The 20,245-nt window shown below is 42.6% G+C and overlaps 1 long non-coding RNA gene across 5 annotated transcripts; it reads right to left on the bottom strand.

Moving 5' to 3' along the window:
- Window positions 1-1,069: 1,069 nt before the first annotated feature.
- On the bottom strand, window positions 1,070-12,699 carry LOC308191195. Of its 5 annotated transcripts, none has more exons than XR_013947790.1 (5): window positions 12,463-12,699; window positions 12,015-12,279; window positions 9,667-9,727; window positions 6,631-6,855; window positions 1,070-4,789 (listed from the first exon to the last, which is right to left on the bottom strand). It is a non-coding gene; the product is annotated as an uncharacterized lncRNA (long non-coding RNA). The 5 variants fall into 5 exon arrangements; XR_013947791.1 differs by lacking the exon at window positions 9,667-9,727 and adding an exon at window positions 6,258-6,475; XR_013947789.1 differs by lacking the exon at window positions 9,667-9,727 and having other exon boundaries at window positions 12,434-12,699.
- Between the last annotated feature and the right edge of the window lie 7,546 nt (window positions 12,700-20,245).

The following is a 20,245-nucleotide window of genomic DNA, read 5'->3' as shown; positions in this document are numbered from 1 at the left end:
GAAAATTTAGCATATATAAAAAGATGGACTTTAGAGAAGGCTGAAGTATTTCCCAAAAACATTTTATTGCTTTATATCACATATCATACACTTGATCTTAGAGAAAACTGTACAATCATGAAACTCCTTTAAGAACAATGACTCAGAAGCTTCACTAAAAACTTTAAACTGACAATTTCTACCACCACTACTGACATGCAAAAAAAAAAAGGGAGGGGGGGGCTGAAAAAAAATGTGAAATTTTTTCTTAGAATCTCCTCAGCCTGACCAGAAAGGTCAGTGCATAAAGATCACAACGTAAAGACTGCCATCTGCTCACGCAGTTTTGCCTTCCAAAGATTACTTCAGCCATGGACTGACCACCTGTGGTAAGCACTGATCATACTCAGACACAGTGTCTGGGAAGCTATGAGCCAGCACAGAAGGAGATCAAGCAGGCTAAGTGAACTTGAGCTAAATTCCAATCCGTGGATTATTTATGTATTTACAGTTAGATGCATTACAGCCTTAGAAGGCTCATGACCAACATTGACGGTGATGTTAGCATCCCAATAGCAAGGCAAGATATAGGCCCTGAAAGAAGGGAAAGCTTTGCATTTTCTTAAATGAGTAGAGACACGATTTTCCATGGATCACTGAAGAAAGCAATAATGGCCATACGGCTCATTGTAGTTTATGCAGGCAGTTTCTATGTTGCTCGTAGTGGGCTATCAGAAGGCAACATGCAAACGGAGCAGATCATAATCGTTTTCTATAGCTATTAAGAACAAAACTTCTGAAGAGCTTTGCCAAGGGAGAGGAGAAAGAAAGTGACAAGGTTACAAAAGGAGCAGAAGTGCACTGTAGCATTACCCACAGTCACTCATATGGATACCCTGAAAGTAACTGCAAAGTTAAGGGTCAATCATGGAAAATAAAACTTCAAGATAACATGATGCATCTCAGTAGCTTTGTGCATGGCCAAAAATATATCAGCTTTTCCTTTGTATACCTTATGCATTATATATATATATATATACACACATTCTCTTCCAAATGCAGAAACAATACATGAAATGGTTGAAAATAGCTTATTATTTTTTCTCTAATACTTGAAAGTATGATACCAAAATATCTCCAAAAACTGTTTGTTACTTTGTGCTTCAAAGGGAAATAATCCATTGTCTGATTATCTGCCAGGCAGCAGTGAAACTGAATTTAGAATACTTGCAGATTAAAAAAAATAAATAAAATAAAATAAAAGAATACAATCAAGTAAAAAGCTGGGACTTTGAAAACACAACCTCATTTGGAGCGCTAATTTTAATTTTAATGTCTACTATTCAAAGGAAAACAAGAATAAATATTTGCTTCCAGCCAGGTACTTCACTTTCATACTGTGTAACAGAAAAGAGCATGATCAGAAAGTTGTCCTTTGATCTGGGAGTTTTTAGTCACTTTTCATCTGCCAAAGGAGTTTCAAAATTATAGGAAATTCATTTGTCAGCCTTCAGCACAGCAAAATATTGAGGCACAACCATGCAGATAATTATATGCCTATTGAAAGGATCTTAAACATTTTCCAACAATTATCAATTTTTTTGGAGACAATGTGAGGGTTACCTTTTCTTCATAATGGCAAAGAGGAAGATAGTGAAATGACATTTATGGTGACTCAATACTAATTAAGTGTTAAAATGACATTAAAAATTTCAAGGTGCTGTCTTAGAAGTAGAATAGTCTGCTCTGGGAGGCACTGAAGTTTATCACAAAGGATTCACTGAAAAACAAGTTATAACAAAAAGAAAGTCTTTAGTCAGAAGTGTAGCTTATATAAAAGTGTCTCCACAGAAAAAAAAAAAAAAATATGGAAAAGAATTGCACTCAGTGATATACATTGGCTCTTGTATACCTAACCTTCACAACAAGTAAGATCATCTTACCTAGAAATAGTCATTTTCCCCAAAGGGAAGGAAAAAAAAAAAAAAAAAAAGGCTTTTAAGACTTCCAAGTACTGATGGGTCAAGTCTTCATAAGAGACTGAATCTGAACTTTTTTTTGTTCAACATATTGTGTATCCAGTGATTCAGTCCAATGAATGCATGCAGACTTCCAGAATCTTCTATGTAGCTTCTCCTCAACTATTTTAAAATGTGGAATTTATTACACCCTTTCCTATCTTACACAGCAACAGAAAGAATATTTTTCTCTGTAAATGGATTTGGACAGACTCGACAGCTTGCTGAATATGGATTCTGCTAAGACTGAACTTCTATTAAAATTGACAGTGAAACAGGTATGGATGTACTGAATGTACTGAAAATACACAAAATATATGAAAAGTGCTAACATATATCATTTTAACCAATAAACTCAAGGCTTCCAAATGAGTGACAGTACATTTAAGGGCAGGAGAAACATACATATGAGATTAAAAACAAGCAAAGTACCAAGCAAAATGCTGCTTTCTGGAAGATTGTCCAAAATAAGGCCGCCACCTTCATTTTTGCATGGTTCTGTCCCAGCTCTGACCTCTTCCCAATGGCTGTGATCTGGTAGCAAAAAGCCAGTTTGTCCCAGAAGGTTGCAGGCATGAATTTCAGAGCACGAATCAGACCAGACTCCATCCTCCTGCAGCATATGAAGAGCCCAAGGCCCTTCCCAAAGGCTTTGCCTTGGACACGATGCTTTGCTGAACATGCATTTTCAAAAATAAACCTCATTTTTCAGCAGGGTTTTTCAGATAATGTCCAGTCTTGTTAAAAATTGAACCTATTCCTGCTTTTAAATGCAACATGTGGCGTTTGCCAGATTCACAAATTAACTATCCATGTAACATTTGTATGACTTTTTTCTTAATGTACAGTTGAAAACAGGCAAAATCTTCACAATTTTGAAATCACTGCATTCAGCTGAAGAACCTGTAAAAAGCCCAGCTTACAGATAATGAAAGAGCCCCTAAATTATTTGATGTACTCTATTTTGTGGATTTCATTTCATTTTCTTGCCAAAGCCAAAAGCAATTTATGTGCAGAGCACTTGAAGCAGCAGCATTTGCTGTGCCAACACCACTGTCAAACAAATCACACATGTATTGTTTCTGTCCCGTGGCAATGGTCATGACTTACAGGAATAAGCACAATTATATAATTTATTTTGTGTACCGTTAAATCCAGACAGATTTCTCTATAAGAAATATTTAGAAATAAGGGTGAGCCAGAGGGAAGTAAATCCATGGGCAGAGAAGCTTCACCAAAAGATCGCTGTCATGAAAGGTGTTTCAGTTGCATTTGGAATGGGTTGGTTAAGTAATTCTCTTAGAGCTTCCAGGTCTTTATATATTTTGTTTTGTATTTTGTTTTGTGTTCTTTTTTTTTCTTTTAAGATTACAGATTCCTAAAAATCAGAATATCTGTGACATCAACATCTCAATATCATCTCTGGATAGTGGTTTTATAGCCTTAGTGATTATTTGACTCGATTAAAACTAAGCCATTTCCCTTTTTTTCTATAATTTTTATAAAGCTCAGCTTTTGTATATTATCACCCACATTGCTGGAAGATGTCATTTCATCTTATATGGGTTTTAATGCTGAAAAATAAATGGCAGTTTTAGCTCCTAGGAAACTGTCCTGAAGGTTTTCAGTACTGCCTGGCAGACTCAGACAAAGCGTAGCAGAAATAGAATTTCACTCAAATAATGAAATTCCAATTTTATACCGTGATGAGATTAAGGAAGCCAGGTAACTTTACAGACTAAATTATGGGTATGTAAAGCTGCAGCATGCAAAACATTAGACTACTACTTTATTACTCAATTATATATTAATATGGAATTAAAAGACATCATGGTGTGATTTTATTGCTACCCACATCTGTTTGTCTTTTTTTTATATAACCAACCACTGAGTCTTTTCATAAGAAGTTTCCTTTTTAAAGCCTGTATTACCATGCCAAAACAAAACCTTACAAATTCAACAATCAAGAGGGCTGATCAAGGATGTTTAATAACAGCCTTACACTGGAAAATCGTGCTCAAAGTGTTCTCTTAGCATGATTTCTAACTTTAAATGAAAAGCTCAAACCAACTTGAATTAAAAGGGGGGGAGGGGGGGGGTGGAAGGGACAGAGGGCAAAATCTGCCCCAAAATACAGCTTCTAGTGCAATTAGTGGTTTCTAGTGGGCGTTTTAGTACTGTTGCTTCTGTCCAGATATTTGGGCAGACCCGAAGCCAGGCTGTCTATCCCGTCATGGGTCGCAGCCAAAGAATCCCACGCAGCTTCACTGTGCCTCAGCCACAGTCCACAGCCCACTCAGCTCAGCGTTAGAGAAAGGGTTTACAACTCACCCTCAGTCCCATTCCCACAACAAGCCACAACAAGGAAAGGGTGAGAGCAGTCAGATTTGTTCAAGTTAGTATGGACAAGTCACGTAGGAAAAAACTTCCAATCACATCTAGTTCATACTGGTTGTGTCTGCATCAGGGCAGTTATTGTTTCAAAGCAGCAAAGAGGTTTGGAAGAAAATGCCCAAATGGTCCTGACTTCCTATGCACGGGTTTGGTCTGCAGTGCAGTGTTGGTGCAGGCAAAATAAATTTCCTTTGGAGGAAACCACAGCAGAAGCTCTTCTCGACATGCGCACTAAATGCACTCCAAATCTTAGTCCCAAATGCATGTGCAGGAACCCAAGCCAAAGGGAAGTTGTGATTGCACACTCCAGATCACCGGACTAAACTGGTCTGAAGGAAAATCCTTTGTGGTACGTAGCGGTAGAGGGGTTCAGCATCAGCTCCTCCGAGCTGTTTTTCCTGATGGAGAGACAGCCAATTATTGTCAAATTTAACTCACTCATGTTGAATGTTGGCAGAAAAGATGCCACCGTGCTCCCACACAGGAGCTTGGAAGCAAGCATGTGGGCTATGTCTTCCCTGTGCCTGACAGCTGAACAAGCAAGAGAGGCAGACATGCTTTGCAAACAAAATTCAATTTCCAGTTTCTGAACAGCCCTTAGTAACACCAACCAGTGCAAAATCGAACCCACACCTTCATGCTGTATCATCTTCATGGCATTTTTTTCTGCCCATGAACAGCTGTGAAGAGAAACATCAGGGGTACAGCCACAGCCTGAGCTGGGCATTTGCACCAGCGTATGGTTCCGACACACTGAACGGCACCAGGGAGAACCACACATTGCTCATCCACCTGCAGGAGCACCCAGGGCCGGGAAATATCCATGTGGGATGCTCTGCAAAAGCACAGGACAAGGATCATAATTGTGCAAAAGACAAGGAGAAAAAAAAAAAAAAACGCGCACACGGGAAACGGGAGAGAATTCACCAAAGCCCATGAGTAGGTGACTGTCCTCCCTTCAGATGAATTATGGCACAGCCATAGCTACAGGACAGCTGGTATGCCATACAAAGCTCCCATCTTTTCTATAAAACCTGTGCACACTGGTTATGTTACACTCCTAGCCAAAGGCTCTCATTGCCCCCACACTTCCCCCCAGCTTTGCAGATGACAAGCTCACGTGCACAAGATGTGGCCCACCCCTGCTATTTGCTTATTCGAGTCAGCAAGGGAATTAAACAGCAGTGAGGAGAAGCTCTTTTGTTAATCTTCCCACAAAAAGTTCCTATTCTGGAGATACTGCTCCCCTGTTATCAATATCCTTGCGAGATAAACTACGCTGGGATTTGTGCCTGTCAGGAAAAACAAACTGTGCTAGCAAAGAACGTGATAACAAATGCAGTGTCATAGTCTCCCATCTTAGAAAAGAAGCCATGCCCTGTAGTTACCTCGAAGCGATGTGCAATGGCTCCCTCCGAGCAGTAAACAGCAAGAATTAATCACGCCATGCACAAGGAAAGGACATAGCATCACCTCTGCTGGATGTTCTGCCCCCTGTAGCTGACACACCTTTTGCCCGTTTCAATTAAGGAGTGAGTTTTTAGGGCAGCTTAACTATTTCCAAGGTAATAACAGTGACTCAACACAAGCAATATTTATCTCTGCGTGCGAATGGTAAACAAGGGACAATGAACACCTAAATTTAGTATTTGGCCAGGAACCAAATGTTGTATTAGGGAGCGATATTCTCCCATCACCAAATTAGAAGTGGGAAAGGCAATGAATTATTGGGTATATCTCTGTGTTTAATTTACATTGTACCTCGTCCTAAGGTCTCTGTAGCAGCCTGATAACACCGAAACCAGAACCTACTGGTAGCTGATAGCGGAGCCGTGCAAAGCGGAACATAAACAAGCTTTGTATTACCTAGCACCGTTTGTCAACTGGCCGTTATCAGCCTGGGATCTGCTGCAATTGCAACCCCCCAATTCCATTGTTTGGTAACAGCGGCATGAAGGAGAAGATACTGCACAGAAGGCGACGGAGAGTCAGAGTCACGCGAGCTAAAAATGGGGCCTCGCTAAGCTGGCTGCGGTTTGCACCGTCTGGGCAATTCAGAGCCAGGCTGGGCAGCAGCCATTCAGCTGAAAATAAAAGGGTCTTGTGTTATTCGTCACTTCAACTCTCCCTCTGATAAACACAACAGGTAACCGGGATGCCAGGGGGAGAGGAGCCCCAGTGCTCTCCCTCTAGATGCACGCAGCTAAGAGAGGGGTTGAGTCTGTTTGACAGTACTTACATCCCACCTTAGGGCAAAGCTGGCCAAAAGCATCCCATCTGGCTGGCAAGGAGGGAGCAGCATCCAGGTACTGAAGGAGGGATGCAGGGACAATTTCAATGGGAGATGAATGGAGACACAGCCAGAAGCTTGGCAAGGAGCTGGGAGCATCTCACATGGACATCTCTGATGGAGTTGCTCTCAATTACACTTTGTCTTTGCAGAAGAGAATCAGAAAGGACACCCCTGCAAAGGAGACACAGGGACAGAAGGAACGATGAGATTTGACACCAACCTGCAGCAGAAACCCCTGCAGTCCAAATCTGAATTGCTCAGTGAATTCTCACCCTTGGCAAGGCACCACCATCCCCAGAGGTGGAAGCATCCTTCAGTGTTTTGTCTTTGCCTTTGAAATATTCTTAGTAATGTAATTTAATTTTTATGGCGGATTCTGTAACCTAATGTGGTTGTAAGTTGCACACAGCAGGGAACAAGCAATGGAGAGGATCAGTTGCACTACGCCTCTCCTGTTATCTGACAGCAGAAAGTGAATAATTCACAACTCTCTAATTCTCATCACTGCCTATTCCCAGCAGCTTTTGGATTCTCTATTAGCTCCTTAACCATCATTAAATTAATATTCCTCCTACTTTGCTTGCAGTACACCCTTATTAAATTTAGACGCTTGGCATTCATCTTGCGCAGCCCTACCAATGGATGCAAAGCTTCTTCGAACAAAGGGTCTGGGTGGCCTTGGAGGGGTACGGAGGGCAGGGGGACGTTCCTGTGTCCTGCCCACACCCCTTCATGCAGTCTCCGCTCTCTTGAGCAGAATATTTGTGCTTGGACACAGGCTCAGCAGCAAAGAATAGGAGGTGGCACATGGTGAACTCCATGGCCCTAAAGCTTTCTGCCATGCCGCAGCTGCTGGCCCAGCTGGAACTTGCTGCAGCTGAGCCATCAGCCCAAAATATCTTTCCTTCCCATGGCAGCACCTTGGGAGCACAATTGCTCTAGCTTGATGAAGATACTTACTTCATGGTGGTGATCCACTCTCTACTACTGAGAACCGAACTTCTACCAACTATAAAGGGATCACAAGGTGATTCCACAGTTTCATGCAAAGAAACCCTACCTGAAATGGCTGTGTGCTGCCTAAAGTCAGAGGTGAAGACAACAGCTCTGACAAGCTAGGGCTAGATGAGTTCAGAGCCTGCATCTGCGCCTGTTTCACTGTTTGTCTTACTTAACAAATGCCTTTCGTTAAGGCAACTACAGCTCTTTGGCTTGTAGCTTTCACCCTTCCCATCTCTCTCTCTCACACACACCCTGTAGAAACCCTGTTAGTAAATGGATTGCCCTTTTCAATCTTCCATTTAGCAATTGTTTCCCATTTGCTTAACTTCAGGGGACTGTCAAGGATGCTTTGTTTTCTTTTATACTTTTCTAACATCTGTTCTACCTTGTTCAAGAGACAGTAAGTCCTGACTTAATAAGTTTATATAACATTTGGTAAAATATATCTCCCCTTTCAGCAGGATTACTTTTTACACTATAAAGCTGGATAATTTCTTGGGAAATAGAATTAAGTAAAAACATAAAATTACTGTTCTGCTGCTGTTTTAAAGACCGTTTTTTCTTACTGATCCCTAGAGTTTCCTGATATAACATTTATTTCAGTTTTGCACAATATTTACTACTTTCATGAAGAGCAGCAGCTATTTAATGATATTAAAATATTTAAGTCACCTGTAGGTTCATAAACAAAAGAAAAGCTATTTAGCCTCCTTTTATGCAATCTGATCCTACCAACGTACAAATCCCCTGCAAGAATAGTGCTAAAGAAACTAACAGAAAGTAATTAATTTCATCTAAAAAGAAGCCACAATAAAGAAAAACAAAAGAGAATGATGAATTCAATATCTCAGATGCTTGGAAACATAGGAGAATGTGGCAAATGTTTTGTCTCACACAGCAAGCTTCCTCCGTTAACACACAAAGCCAAAACCAGAGCTGTGCCATGCTACCTGTCCCCCCCAAAGGCCTCCTGCTGCTTTTCTAACATCAGTTAGTGCTGGACAACTGAGTCCACATACAGAAATATCTCTGGACAGTTCTTCATCCTTCTTTCTAACTTTGGGATCTACTTTTGAACATTCAAGGACTTTGGCTTTATGGCAGCCTACACAAGAGTTTCTTGGCTGGTAAATTTAAACCAGACTTAGAAGTATAGAAGATCTTGAACCCACCATGGCCTCCCTGGCTGAAAACCACCGTCCTGCAGGACTTGCCACAGGAGTGTGAATGTTGCACAGGCTTCCTTACCTATACTACACCATACAGCACAAGCTGAGCTCCAGAACCACATAGGAAAACTCAAACACACTCATTAATGCCTTTCCAGTTGCAGAGAAAAGTACACTTCTTCCCAGCATGTCTTACAAATCTTTGTTTGGGCTTTCTTCAGCAAGGAGCACACTTGTGTGTAGAGAAAATACGAAAAAAAAAAAAGTTCTGAGTTGTTCTGCACTACAGAACAACTGAGAGAAGGCAGACAGCAGCAGGGGACAGAAGTTGTAAGCCCCGTCCATGGCTAGGAATGACAAATCAGCAGTTGCATCCAGGTCTTGTATTTGGAGAGCTGACCCATGCAGCCCCCACCTTCCTCAAAGGTCTCTCTCCTGCCTCTTTTGGCTTGCATTCAATGTAGACACAGCGCACGTTTGTACTCCAATAGCACAGGAGCTTGTCTTTTTCTACTCTATATTACAAGAGAGGGAAAAGACAGAAAACTGGTCCCAAAGAAACACGTTTACTAAATATGCCCATTTAGTGAGGCTGTACAGATATTGTTAGCACAGCAGCGTGTGAAGACACAGAGCAGAGGGCTCAGACGTAGTTTAATGTCTTTTACTATATCCAAGCAATAGTGAGTGTCCTGCACATCGTGTACCAGACAACTATTTAAAATTTATTTAGGGCATTATAATCTGTGCAAGCTATGCAGTGAATTTGTCAGCATGAGCCAGGCCAGTGGCTGAGATTTTATTTTATTACCTGGGGAAGCTCAGCATCTGCCAGCTGTACAGGGACTCCTTGGATCCACTCAAGTAAGAACCTATTTCAATGGAAAAATACACTGAAGCTGCTTTTTATCGGATCAGAGGCTGTGGTCACAAACTCTGTAAGCTCGCAAGGAACCAGACATCCAAATGTCTTTCCACTTTTTCCACGGGCTTTGAGGAAGCTGGTGTTATCATGCTAAATTACAGGTCAGGACCACTGTGTATGTTCAGGCTTATCGGAAGAAAGTTATTAGTCATCTCCAGTATAGAGGCAATTATGCATTCCATGACAAATAATTAACTAAGGCCCCAAAGCATGTATTTTAATCAATCCCTGTTCAGCAAAGCACTTATGCATGTGCTTAACTTCAACACACAGCAAGCATGCACATAATTCCTCTTGTGAATCGGGAAAAGCATGGGGGCTGTAAAACCTGTCCTATCAATGCTCTTGGGCCAGCCCCGACTAGGAGAAGATACTATCCTACTTGGGTAACTGCTTATATTTTCAAAAGTATCTACATAAATCAGAAGTTGGGATCGGTTTTTAAAGTGACTGAGTCACGATGCTGTAGCTATGACGATTTGAGGACAAAAAAAAAAAGCCAAGTTCAGTATGAAATAGCTGCTACTGTGTGATATGCTGTTGAAGAAAACCTTCAAATTTTAGGCAGCACAGATCTTTCTTTAGCTCTGTACAGCTGGGATTCATCTCATTTGACTTGAACTGGCTATAGGTTAGCTATCCTGTCTTAAACAAGTCATCCAGGATTTCTCTGCAGTCAGTGGAGAACCAGATACCAATTCATCCCACCTGAAGGTGTCCAAGAAAGGACATTCGTTGTTGCTGTTGGAAGAGTCCACACATTTACTTTAGATTAAACACATTGGTTTCACCGGACCAAAGGCAGATACGTCTATCCAAGCTACCTGTCTGTCTATATACACCTAATGAAGACACTCACACTGTAGTCTAATATGCCCCAAAGCAGACATCTAAACTAACTCATGCCCTAAACATATTTATTTCTCTCCAGTATGGTCTACATTGACTAGCCCTAGGTGCAGATAGAGAGGTAGAGAATTCCCTAAGTAGAGGGAATTGGCACCACACTGCCATCCCCGCAGGAAGCAGGGCTGAAATCACTCCTTGAACACCACCGTGAATCATGGAAGCTTACAGAGCAAGATCACCCATGAACCCTACGCAGCAGATACCCAATATTATTTAAGGCAAATGCCTCCCCATCTTATAACTTGTTGATGGCTTGGTTGGGTGCAGCAGATCCCCTTCTAATTACCAGATAAAACAAGGAACAAAAACAGGTGGTAAAGCCCAGGCATTTACACACCTAATGGAATTTATTAGTGAACCTAGGTAGCCAAGTTCCACTGCTCCTACTTTCAACTGAGATCAAGCATGAATCATTTAAGAGCAGTGAATCATCCCCATCCTGTCCCTTCCAACTCTCCCCTATCCAAAATAAAAAATAAAAATAAAATTTAAAAATAATAATTTGAAAAAAAAAAACAAAACCTATGAAAAGCACATGTTGAGTTAGAAGCTGCTATTCAGTCTGAGCTATAGGATGTAAGCCTCCCTGTAATCCATTATGGTTGTGCAAAATATAATAAAACTACTACAAGGTGCTCTAATTCCATTTACTAATAATCATAAAAGTGTTTGAGATGTGTCTGATGAACCATTTAGACAATAGTATTTTCCAAAGATGACTTGTAGTCCAAAAAAAAAAAAACCTTTAATACCATATAAATTAGATTTTATGTACAACAATATTTAAAACCTTTGGTGGTGGTTTTGTTGTTTTATAGTTGCTGTTAGGACTTCACTGAATAATTTGTTTGAAAAAAAAAATGCTTTGCTTCTGAGTTCTTCCCAATGAATCACAGAGCAGGAGTAATATCGTTTGTCATTTTTTATCTGCAGATGCCATTGTGTTCAATGTAGCTCTACCCAGTTAATCTGCACAGCTTCTGATGAATTACATTGAGTAAAACACGAAGTTATTTTGTGTTTAACTAACACCCTGAGTGGTGCCACTGACACATCAACTCCTACATGCTGCAAACACAAATGTCTTGCTCTTCTCAAAATGGAGACAGAGCATGCCAGAGAAATATATGGATAAATAAATTAGTCACAAATTGATCTGTCATGGCACTGAGATCAGCTAGTTTGCTGGGTTAAGAGTCACTGACAACTTTCATTTTGTCTTACCATGAGCTGAGCTGCCATCACCAGGTACTACCTGGGCACCTTGGAGCATACCACTGGATTGACTCTAAAGCAAGAATGTTTTTTGGTTTTGTTTTCCTTACCTATTTGCTTTACAGCATCATTGTTTTTGGAAAGAGTCACTGGTATTTCACTGCGATGAGTGGGACTGGTTTACACCACTCAAGCTGGGCTTGGTCCTCTAAACCATGCAAGGCAAACCCACGTTCAGGAAACTCCACCTGTTCTCACCCCACAAGAGTTCAAACAGAAATGCTTCATGAGCACAGCTGGTGCAGCAGATTGACAGCAACCACCAAACAACACCTCAGAGGAGGGTCTGGCTGGAGAGACTCCATGCGCCATAAACTATGAAAACAAGAAAAGGCATCAGGTGAAAAATTGCCATCCTTCCCACTTCATTGTTACCTCTGCTGCTGTCAACACAGCTTGTATGGTTTTCATTTTCCAGGCAGCAGAAACACAAAAGCAGCCATAAATTCTGAGTTTCTGACTCCCTCACCTAACACAGAACCTTTGGAGTCATCTCACTTGTCTCTCAACCCGCTGCATCAGCATATCTGACTGCTGTGTCCACGCTTTCAGGAGTCATTCTTTCTTCGCACAAGGTAGATTGGCCTGCACAGCTTCAGTTAAAAGAAATGAAGACACTTTTATTCCAAAAGCAGAGTTGTCACTACCTAACAAGAGTATGCATCTAAAATTCAGGCACAGACCACACTTTGTATTACAGCTTGCTGCAAGCAGCAAGACACTTAACCACAGAGGTCAAAATAAGGGTTAGGAGGCAGCTGACACTTATTCCAAATCAATGGGGCAGACTGACCAGCTGCAGGTGCTTTTGACCCCCACAGCTGTAAAGTCTATGTCAGAAAATTGAGTGACCTGATATAATCTGTGTTGAAGTCCTGAAAGTTTGTATTTTACCTCGTTTGTTGTGAGATTATAAATGTATCAGTCTGTGTTGGCATAAGCATATTTCTGGAGGAATAAGTAGTATTTCCCTTCACTGGATGACTGCTTCCAGTGTAAGATTTCTGACAACCAACATGAACAAAAGTTTGACTTCAAATCTGCAGGGTTTTTGTGAAAACAGAAGAAAGAAAACACAGAAAATCCCCCAGGAAACTGCCCAGTAGGGAAAACTTTCAACCGTTCTTCTTTGCATCCTTTCTTTATTCATCAGTCTCGAAAAACTCAAACACTCTAATGAAAGCATAGGCTAAGTTTTGAGCTTTACCCCTCCAGTGAGGTATGAACAGCAAGTGCTGATGTACACTGCATGGCATGGCACAGCAGACACTGCACCACCGTACACAGCTTGGAGTGGCAATTGGGACTGCCAGCACCCACACGCAGAGCAACCTTTCCAGGGTCATTTCACCCAGTCAGGGAAGATCAAAATACCCATGTGACTGACAGGGACACTCAGAAGTCTGTCATGCCACGGGTTTAGCAGTAGAAAACTCCTCGATCATGTCCTCATGCACAATTTGTTGAAATTTTCTGCCAACAATTTCCAAAAGAGGCAGAGCAAAGCAAAAAGAACCTCAGTTCTTATCAGAATGGGGCCAATAAGTCTTGGCTGGTTTTTAATCCAGCCAAAGCTGCTGCTGTTTTGCCTAAGGAATACAGGACAATAGGGGTAGGAAAGCTTTAAAGATGCAAGTAGTTTATCCCCCTTCCTCAAGGCAGGATTGATTAATGTTACTTACACACACACCTCACCATCACAAGCACTGAGAACAAGACAGCATCTCCAAAAGAAACGTGATTCTCCAGGCACGAAAAAGACGTCGGATATCCTCTGAAGGAACATCACAAACCTGGCTGAGCTCTGCAGTCAAACCCTCATAAAGGAAACTCCCACACCTGTGTCCACTCCACCAACCCCACAAAACCCCAAACCCCACGCAGATGTGAACCTGTATGGAACAGACTGTGTGTTTGAGATTCTGTTTATGTGGAAAACCTGTCAATATGAAACAACTTTATCTGCAGCTGTCAGCCAAACCTCATCTGAGAGAATATGTCCTGCCATCACGTGTGGTCTTTGTGTTTGTCAGGACTAGTACATTTTCAATGCCATTCAACGCTTTTTAATGCGAGCTGTAATGTTTCCAGCGTATTACCTTCCAAATGTTGCAGCACAACATGCTTTATAGGAACTAATGAATCACACAGTAAAAACTAATTGCAACTTACATACCGTTGTGAACTGAGTTTTGCAACATAAAAGCAATCAGCCAGCAATTAAAATGCTAATATGGGGCTAAACCTCGTATAACGGTTTGCCAAAATCTAGGGCAATACTGTGCTTCCTGGAGACTTTTGGACAGATGGAATTTAGTTAGCAGGTAGTTGTTTTATAAAGCATATAAAACATTACTGTGCTGAGGGAGGGTCCCTACCTCGATGCATTCTATCTTTCCAGCACTAGAAATGGTGGTAAAAGATCTACCTAACATGAAATATTTTTCTCTTTTGACTGGCTTTTTCTATTTACATGTTAATGATTAACAAACTCCTAACAAGTCAGAAACGAGGGGTATATAACAGATGCTTTTTCCATACACAGATATCTTAATTTCTTTTATTTAAAACAACAAGTTTTAAAGATCAGCACATATATATTAATGTAGGTGGATTCCCAGTGTGGCTGTTGTCAACATCAACCCTACTTTTGTTTTTAACTACAAATATCCCATTTCAGAGATTCACTAATGTAAGACAATGAATTGCATGAAACAATTACATTTTAATTGGGCTCACCTCCCCCACATCCACTTTTTCTTCATTACATTCCTAATACTAAGACAATTGAAATACATTAATTAATTCAAGTGGGGAATTATTAATTTTCAACATCATCAGCCTTGGAGAAATTACCAGTGGTCCTGGAACAAAACCCTCAGGAAGATGACGGTCTAGAGACTGTGCCCTGTATCCGGTTCTAGCATCAGTAACTTAAGACTTATTTTCCCTGAGGACGAGGAATGTCTCAGCAAGATATGAACCTGGGAAATTAGTGAATTATTCTTTAGCAATCCTCATTTATTGCCGATTAGCCTTTATGTTTGTTCAATCATTACTGCCAGTAATACTGGAAAAGCACAGACAGGCCCTAAACTGAATTAGGGACCCCTTTGTATTAAGGCCCCTGCAAGTAGGAACCAGGACAGAAGATCAGAGTAGGCACTGGGAACTCAGCTGTCCCCCGCTGGAGTAAAGACACCCAAAGTCCTATCAACTAAAAGCTGAAACTCAGAGAGAGACTCAAGAATATCCCAGGCTTTGCCTTCTTGGATGAAGCTGTCTTTCAGCCACAGGAAACCCTGAGTAATGGAGTCTTGGTTCTCAGGTCCTTCCATCTCCCACAGATCCTAAGACAAAGTCAATCACAGTTTATAGAGATACCAAAAATGGAATGAATTGTTTCACTCTAACTCATCTGTGGCTTTCATAGTTTCTTTAAGGTCTGCCATTCAAGTAAGAAAGCTATTTTTCTCACCCTGCTTACAGTCCCTATCCCTGTGAACTGTTGTCCAGAATTTGTAGTTAATGCTCCCAGCTAAAGCCCAGTGGTGCAACCCCATTCACAGCATGTTTTCTGCCCCTGCACTCTTCTCCCATGTACCCATGTACTGGGTTTACGTGGCAAGGGTTCGGTAGCAGGGGGCTGCAGGGGTGGCCTCTGTGAGCAGAGCCCAGCAGCTGCCCCATGGCAGATCAGAGCCAGCTCCAGCCGGCTCCAAAGGGACCTGCTGCCGGCCAGAGCTGAGCCATGAGCAACGCTGGTTGGGCCTCTGGGAGAGCAGATTTAGGAAAGGGGAGAAAAAGAAAAACCTGCTGCATAACAGCAGCTGGGAGAGAGAGGAGTGAGACCCAGCCCTGCAGCCCCAAGGTGAGTGCAGCAGGAGGGCAGGAGGTGCTCCAGGCACGCAGCACAATTCCCCTGCGGCCTGTGGAGAGGCCCCTGGTGGAGCAGGCTGTCCCCCTGCAGCCCACGGGTCCCACACGGAGCAGATCTCCACGCTGCAGCCCGTGGAGGAGCCCCCGGTGGAGCAGGTGGATGTGGCCTGGAGGAGGCTGCGGCCCACGGAGAGCCCCCGCAGGAGCAGGCCCCGGGCCGGAGCTGCAGCCCGTGGAGAGGAGCCCCCGCAGGAGCAGGGGTCTGGGGGGAGCTGCCGCCCGTGGGGGACCCGTGCTGGAGCAGTTTGCTCCTGGGGGACGGACCCCGTGGTACGGAGCCCTGTGAGAGCAGGTCTTGAAGAGCTGCTGCCTGTGGGCAGACCCGCATCCCGTGGGAGGGACCCTGCGTGGAGCAGGGGCAGAGAGGGACCATGAAGGAGCAGCTGGGAGGAAGCCTCAGGGACTGACCACAGTCCCCAGTCCCTGTTCCCCTGTGCCACTCGGGGAGGAGGGAGAAGCATAGTAATCTCCCTATGCTGAGTCTGTTTTGCCCATGACAATAAATGGTGAGTGATCTTCCTATCTGTATCTCGACCCTTGAGCACTTTTCAACATATTTTCTCCCCCTTTTCCGTTGAGGAGGGGGAGTGAGAGAGTAGCTGTGGTGGAGTTCATCTGCCCAGCAGGGTAAATCCACCACAGCCCACCCTAACAGAAAACAGGGCACAAAGTGCAGCAGTGGTTGAAGGGATGATAGATACCCAAAATGCAGAAGATATCCCAGAAAGTAAGAAGCTCCCCTCCACCTTTTCCAATGGATGTCAGAACTCCTAAATGAGAGGAGATGGGCTGGGTTTTTCCACCCCATTTCAGTCTGCAGCTCTCCCAGCAGAAGAGAACAGATGTCATTTTGAGCCTCCTTTAAATTTATGGGTAGTAAACCTAATGTTCAGGGTGGCAGAAGGTGAATCACCATTAAGGGAATGGCCTGGACTCTGAAGGAGGTCTGTCAGTGGAGGAGTTGGAAAATTAAAGCATGGCTTCTCAAATGACTTCTCTGAGATTGCTTTGGAAGAAAATTGCCAGGAGGAGTGCGGGGGGTGAAAGTGCATTACATGCAAAATTGTCTTTCATGACAGCAAGGCAGAGCCTCCGTTCGCTGGTCTGGAAGAAGAGCAGGTTTCACAAAACCTTAGTATTCATGGAAGTCAGAGAGATTTGCTTCTTCCTATTCCTGCAGGGAACCCAAAAATTGGCAGGGTGCTTACGATTTGTCTTCAAAACACAAGAGCTGTGGTGTTTACCTTCACAGGCAATGTATCAGTACAGGTACAACCTGTCTTTCTCAACAAGGACTTTGTGTTAAAAAATAAAAGCTGTATTACTTTACAGTCCTCAGCACACAGTGCAGAGGAGAGGAGCAGTGTCCTTATTTAGCACAACAGATGCTGTGTCTGGGTTAAGGATATGCCCAGAATCACACAAAACCTTAGGTCAATCACCCAGTACTGCTGTCGCTATGTCATCCTGCTTCACTTACAAGTGCATAAAGAAACAGGCAGCAAAATTCCAAATCCTTTCTCCCAAACACCAAGCTACCAAGCCCACACACTTAACACCCAACAATTTATATGTTGATTTGGGCAACCCTCATTTTTAAGTCCCGTTTTCATTCTGCAATAGGTGCAGACACTCCAGTTCTTCGCTGTTTTTTAGGTAACTGTAGCTTCGACACCCATGCGTTGCATAAATGGGGAAATGACCATATAAAACTCTAAGCAGTGGAAGCTGGACAATATTACAAATACATTAATGAATCAAGGTGGGTTAGTATCTGCTGAAATTCTGACCTTCATAATGTGTTTTTATACACATTTACGAGAAGATGTAAGCACACATTATCTGTTTTTCTTCAGGCAGATATAGCTATAGTACACATTTGAAGCATAAATACACTGATTTTAAAGGTATGTAAATTAAATTAAAGCAAAGCTGAGGAATAAGTTGGACATGATAAAAAATGCTACTGTAATACAGTACATTATGAAGCCCCATCATTCCCCTTGTTTGTCTTGGGATAAATATTGCAATAGGGCTGAAGGTCTCATTTCATTGCACCCTGGGAAGGGATTGGGGTCAGACTGCCTGCTCTGGGAGCCTTAGAAAGACACTCTTTCGATGACCTCACAATAATTAGATTTCATGCAAAGCTTCAGAATAAATGGGAATCTGAGCACACCTGAAGCTCTGGTGTCATATTTTTGTACCTGTGTATACCACAAAACACCTCAATAAGCAGTGAAAGCAGAAAGTTCTCCTTTGATTTAAAAAAAAAAAAAAAAAGTATCCCCTACACAGAAAAACTATTTACAAGGAATGCACAAAAGCAACCAGGTAATCAGAACAGATATGTATTTTCCAAACTTATGCTTTCTTTGTTTTATTCTCATGCATATCTCTAATAGCACGGCAGAGTGAAGACAACAAGGAAGAAAGGACTTCTGTGGTTAACAAGGGGGATTGAGATAGGAGCTTACTCTTAGGGAAGAACATGAAAGAGACAAAGGAGTGCAGTCATGCCAAAAAGCACAAATACTAAAAAGCACTTTCACTTTTAAAAGAAAAATCAGAGAAGGAACCTGGCATGCCGTGTTTCACTCCTTTGTGAGCATGAGACTGAGCAGCAACTCTGCTCATTGCCTCTGGAGCAAGCCACATGTAAGAAAATAACTCAGGGAAATCCTCATGGACATTTCTGAGATGACACTGGGGAATTTGCATCTGCCCAGAGAAGCTGTAAAGTTTTCCTACTTGGAAAGCTTCAAAAGCCGCCTGGGCACCCTGCTCTGGGTGGCCCTGCTGGGGCAGGGGTTGGGCCGGAGGGACCCAGAGGTGCTGCCAGCCTCACCAGGCTGTGATTCTGTGACTTCACAAACCACCCTAACCCCAGGACCAGTGGATCACACTGCAGGAGAGAGAATCTCAAAGTCTTTATTGGAGACTTTTCCTCACAAGGGGCTAGTCTGTAGGACGTTGGCCTCTGTCTCCATGTGCACAGCAAAAGATCTGCCATGGGGGGGGGGTGTCACATGAAATCTACAACACAGCACCTGTGGTGCACAGACATCCACGTGGCCACTTCTCACTGTGAGCTCTGGTCTTCAGGTATACAAGAATGGAGCTGCTGGGGTCAATTACAAAGCCCAATGTTTAACAAAGAAATGAGCCGAAATGGGAATCAGGCCTTCTCGAGGAAACCTGATTAATGAGTTTGGAATTCGTACATTGTAGAAACAGTAATTGCCCAGACATCCTCACCTCTGAGATGGATTACAATAACAGAAAGAAATTACACAAAGGGACATTTTTTAATAGGTTTTGGCTCCTATACTAGGTCCTCACATCTGGAACTTCTCCTCTCGTAGCATCCCCAATATGGGGCATTACAGCAGCAGTCTCCAATTGCAGGATTTCTTTTTCCAGATAATGAGGCAAGTGGAATTAACAGATACCAAAGCTCCAATGGCTGTGGTATGAGTATATAAAGGTCACTCCAGATGACCCACAGAGATCTAAGCACTGACCAGAAACCTGCTGAAACTGGAGGACAGAGCTGCAGGGGCAGACTGGAGCTCGAACCAGCCATAGGAAGGGGTTTCAGAGCAGGAGGCAAAAAGGAGAGAGCGGGGGGAACGGTCAAACCTAGGCACTTTGAAGGACCAACTCAATGAGCGGTAAACCTTCAGGGGCATTTCTGTGGAGTGATAACACTCTTTTGAGAAGTAAACTATCCCCACTTCCCAGTAATAGCCAATAAATCACTCAGAAATCACCATCCTGGAAAACAGGGCGTATTAAAATGAAGGTAAAAATTTAAAAGGTGCAAAAGCACGTTAGCTCTATGCAACTCATCATCCTTTCCAGAAAAAAAATAAAGGGAAAAAAAGGGGGGGGGGGGGGGGGGGGATAAACAGAACAAAATGAAAAGGGAAAGGAGGAACAACAAAGACATGAGAAGAGTGCCAGAGTGCAGCTCCCTTCCACACTATAGATTGTCTTGTAAGAAGGAAAAGGGTAGAAGCAGAACAAAAATAGATCAGGGAGTGAAGGATGTGGGAAATTTAGGCTATTTGAAAGAGGATTACCTAGGGATCATGACCCAACAGCAGTGGGATAGTGGGAGAAGAGATAATAGGTAAAGGAGCGAAAGGAGTGGGAGAGAGGAGGTACCCAGTTACCAGTGGGAAAGCTTTCATCAGAAAAGTGTTACAAAAATTATATTAAATAGCTTTTTATGGGTATCTGGGGGCTTATCACAGCTGGGGAACGGGTGTGGGAGTTGTTTTTACCTTTATTATAAAATGCTGATGTATAGACCAGGTTTCCACAAGCCAGGCCAAGG

This window comes from Anser brachyrhynchus, assembly GCF_964034855.1.
Source record: "Anser brachyrhynchus genome assembly, chromosome: 2".
Classification (NCBI taxonomy): Eukaryota; Metazoa; Chordata; class Aves; order Anseriformes; family Anatidae; genus Anser; species Anser brachyrhynchus.
This window is presented reverse-complemented; position numbering and strand designations above follow the sequence as displayed.